This window comes from Eutrema salsugineum, unplaced genomic scaffold, assembly GCF_000478725.1.
Source record: "Eutrema salsugineum unplaced genomic scaffold, Eutsalg1_0 scaffold_3, whole genome shotgun sequence".
Lineage (NCBI taxonomy): Eukaryota > Viridiplantae > Streptophyta > Magnoliopsida > Brassicales > Brassicaceae > Eutrema > Eutrema salsugineum.
This window is the reverse complement of record NW_006256756.1, coordinates 9242851-9247595: the sequence shown is the minus strand read 5'-3', so window position 1 is coordinate 9247595 and position 4745 is coordinate 9242851. Positions and strand designations below refer to the sequence as shown.

At 38.9% G+C, this 4745-nt stretch overlaps 1 pseudogene; it reads right to left on the bottom strand.

Moving 5' to 3' along the window:
- Positions 1-679: 679 nt before the first annotated feature.
- LOC18014258 lies at positions 680-2136 on the bottom strand (annotated as a pseudogene).
- Positions 2137-4745: the final 2609 nt, after the last annotated feature.

Here is a 4745-nt window from a genome sequence, read left to right as displayed (position 1 = left end):
TAGACTACCACTTTGTTCGTAATCAAGTTCAAGCAGGACAAGTTCGGGTTTCACACGTCTCAACACATGACCAATTGGCGGATGCTCTAACCAAGCCACTCTCCAGACACCGCTATGAAACAATGCGAGATGGACTCTCCTCCGGTGGTCCATCTTGAGGGGGTGTATTGACGTATTCTAACGTATACATTACAACGGTATAATATCCCTGTAATTGTGCCATAGTAACTATTGTATATCTCCCTTCCTTATCTGTATAGCTGTCTCTCTGTATATATTCAAACTTGTATGATCAATAGAAAGCATCAATTCCTCTTACCATAATACTGCTATGTAAAGCTTTCCTTCGAACACATTAACTATAATATAAATTTTATTTCCGCCTATAAGATTGTGTAACTCGTTATTATCAGCGCCAGGCCCTTGTGCTATCCAAAACTGAGTCTTGATGTCAAACACCTCAAACCAATGAGTCTGTACAATGTAATGGTTTTTTTTTTTTTTTTTTTGCGAGTGCCGTGGCTCGAAAAGTATTTTCATGTGCTATATTTAATTTATTAAAGCACATTCTTGTATACAAAAACGAAAAAAGGAAAACATGTTCTAATAATGAAAGACCAAAAACAAAACAAAAACTAATGAATAAAGAAAAGACTTATACCATCTCTACTAAGAGTCATTAAACTAAAACAGTAAAACAATAAAAGGATTCGTAAGCTTCGCATGGAAATGTAAGCTCATCGACACACTCAACCTTACCCCACACCTCACGTCCATTGCATCTTGACTCTAGGATAATCTTGGCATACCGAATTTTGTTTTTTGGTTTGATACCAGAAATATCCCACATCACTAAAAGTTTTCCACCATAGTTAATCATGTCGAACTCTTTCGCAAAATTTATACCCATTGTACTGTCCTCACGCAATTTTTGCAAACCCTTGACCCGTCTCCATTCTCTACATTCAGTCTTCGAGTCAAACCACATTAGTTCTCCGGAGATAGTGAAACAGTATATTACATTCTTAATCTCACAAACCGCCACTTGGGAGTTGAATAGGTAACTTGAGTGCTTGTTGGAACTCAATGCGGTCTTACAGTGCTCTCTTACAAGTTCCCATGTACCATCTTTAGGCTCGTAAGCAAACTCTTTTTCATCTATCTCTACGTAAACCTTTCCGTCGATCGCATTAACTATACCATAGTTATCAGTTCCGCTTAAAAGATTGCGTAATTTGTCGTCATCAGCGCCAGGAGCAGGAAAGGCTGTCATGTCAAACACCTCAAACCAAGTGGCAGGGTACTCATCAACAGGGCCGGTCTAATAGGTTTTGCTACCTAAAGCAAAAAAACAAAAATTTTAGCTCATTATTAAAAAAGATACAAAATATGCCTTTGCCTATACTCGAACTTGGATATCACTATATTTAAATTAATGTTTTGCCATTACACTACAACAAACTTTCAAAAATTGGCGCCCCAAACTTTTATTTATTTCTTGCCGCCCTGAAGCAAGTGCTTCACCTGCTTTAGCTCAGGGCCGGCCCTGCTCATCAATATGGCAACCTCCCATCACATATATTTTCTGATTGGAGAAAAGTGCAGACACATTTTTCCGAGTCGCGATCATGCTCGGGGAATCACGCCAAGTGTGATTTCGACAATCAAGGATCTGAACAGAGGAAGACGGCTCCGTGTGAGGTATATCAAAGAGGTAGATTTCAGAACCAAGGGCGGGCTAATCTTTTATTTGAGGAGTATGGGAAGAAGATAATGGTATCGGAACAACCGAATTTCCACTTGAATCCCTCCTAAATGTTTTCTTCCCTCTCCGTTTGGTTAGGGTTTGACTAGGTTTTGTCCAAAGACTAAACCAGCTTAGATATGTGTGATTGTCCAACCGTAAGCAGACATAGACGCATATTTCTTTGGCTCCGATTCGAGATCGCGTCTTATATATTCCATGGAAGATAAGAGACTGTGGAATTTCTTGGAGACGAGACAAAGTGACGGATAATTCCACCTCGAGACACGTGCAAGAATGTTCTCTGTGATTTCGTCTGGAAGTGAAGAAAACGACGACGATGGTCGACAAGGAATCGTTTTCTGCGTTGGTTCAACTTCTTCGGAGATCATGATCAGCCGATATGCAGTAGAGGCTGTAGAGAGGAAAGATTATGAGTTTTAGGGTTAACAAAACACGAATTAGGTCGTTATATTAGTGAGCTTTGCTATCTCAGTTATACCTGTTGCTCTCGTAATAGCAAACCTACCCTTGATTAAAATTAAATTATGTGATACATCCCTACTAAAAAGAGAATATTGTATTTGACCCTTGATTAAAATTAAATTATGTGAAACATCCCTACTAAAAGGAGAATATCAGAATATATTGTATTTATGAAGATTGAATTTATATATCTCGAGATTCAAAAGTTATTTTTTCTTGTTTTAATAAAAAATTCTAAAAACAGTAAAATAAAGTTGTTGCATAGTGGAATCTATATATCTGAAGTATTCATTACAAAATTGCAAGACAATTAGTGTAGTGTGGGTCGGATGTTGTTTGCAAGCAATTAGTTCTTTTTTTTATCTCTATACAAATCAAAATGGTTTCACAGTCGTTTCTTATGAGAGACGATACACTTCCCAAATCACTCAATTCCTCTATTCTCTTCCTCTGATTCTCACTAGTAGTAGCGAGCAGACCATCCTTCCTCGATCATATTTTACAATCAGCCATTCTAAAGTTGTTGATGAGGTAATTAAACTAGTAGATTTTTTCTTCATTGCTGCAAACATCATATATACTTTCTGATATATGTGTTCACAGCATTTGGCGACCAACTTGTTTTCTCTTTTGCATTGGTTCATCAGAAAGCAAGAAAAGCAGCAGAGAAAGCACATAAAGTTGCATAAGTGGAAGAGAGAATCAACATAGTGGTGATAGCTGCAACAGAGCTGAGAATGCTGCTAGAATCCAATCACACACAAACCTTTCACAGGATTACCAGCGATTCTGGAAACAAATGTTAAGATCTGATACGATTATGGACCCAGAGGATGAACTAGACAATAAGAATGAAGTTCCAAAAGCACACCTGGCCGTTTCGGAAGGACCCATGACACGATCCAGGACTAAGAAACTGGCGGGAGCGGTTCAAGCTTTACTTAACGAAATCAGGATCAGCCCAGACGACCCAACATCACCCAAGATCGTGACCGTGTTTATAAACTCAGGCTGTAACTAATCTGGTCTGGGTATTGGCTTAAAACTCTTTTTCATTACATTCGGGTTTGTCCCAATGAGTTTACCAAATGGGGTTTTAACGAGGTTAAATCCATTGCCCATCTCTCGACCCAGGTTCATTTATGGTCTGGTTCATGGATCGGCAGCCTAAGAGTTATTCTCGGTGAAGTTGCTCAAGAGTCATTTTGTTTTTATCGAGTCAGTCAACGTATTTAGTCTACTTTTTTTTTTTAATTTCCTAAGCATGACCTTTGGTCTGATTCGCCTTCTATATAAGGCTTTGTACTCCTCAGATTTTCGACAGTCATCTTTTATATGACATTTTCGAGACTTTTCTTTGTTCTCTCTGAACTTTCGATTCATAAGTGGTTAGCCTTCGATTCCATTTTGGTTTATCAAGTTCCGATCATAGAACTTGACGCAGCCTTTGATCCATTGAGTTTCGATCTCGTTCAAGTAGTTTTAGGGGCATCAGGAATTTCAGGAACTTGTTCTCACGCCTGATCATCCTAGATCCACGAGTTTTTAAATCCAGTGAAGCCACCCCCTTGTTTTCATCTGTTCACTGCGAGTTTGGGCCTAAATATTTTCAGGAGTCTTTCTCTCGCCTTAGCATCTGCTCCGTGCAACTGATCAGCTTCAAAGATCTATCAAACTCACTCCGAACCAAGTGTGCGCAGTTCATAGGGAGTTGTATCAAGTGGTATCAGAGCCACACACTTGTAAATTCGGTAGTTTTCATCATTTTCTGTCTTATCTATCCTTTCTATTGTTAAATTCAAAACAAAAAAAAGAGTAGCAGATCTATATTTTTTTTTTAAAAAAAAAATCAGAGATCAAAAAAAGAAAAAAAGAAAAAAAAGATAAAAAAAACAAAAAAAGTTGAATCGAATTCTTTTCTTTCTATCTTCTCTTTTTTTTTCTTCTCCATAAATCGCTTGATTTTCTGATCAAATTTGAAAGTCTATATCGAGTTTTGATTAGTTCCTTTAGAACCGAGAAGAGTCTTTTGTGTGTTTATGAGAATATTAAGAGTGTTGAGGGAAACACCGAGTAAAACACCTTTGCGAGTTATTTTACCAACCTGTTTGTTTCTTTTTGCGAGGTACAAAAATGTCATCTACTGAAGACTCATCGTCTAGTCCATTAGGAGTCGTAAGAGAAACCACAATGGTTCACAAAATGGACCAAATTACCGGGATGTTGGATCGTATGAACCGGCACATGGACCGGTTGGAAGTAGCCCAGCCAAAGAAGACCGACGATGCCATGCCTAGTAATATAACTGGTTCCAGGAGAAGAACGCAGGATCGGGAGAAAGTTGTCAATGACAATCCGTTTTACCAGGACGGCCATTCATCCGGAGGGAGCCAAGCTAGGCAAAGACGCGACAGAGACAACAGACGCAGGCCGACCCCTGATACAAATCACGGCCATAACTGGGATGAAATACGCCAAGACCGCAATGATCAAGGTCGACAGCCAGATGAGCCGG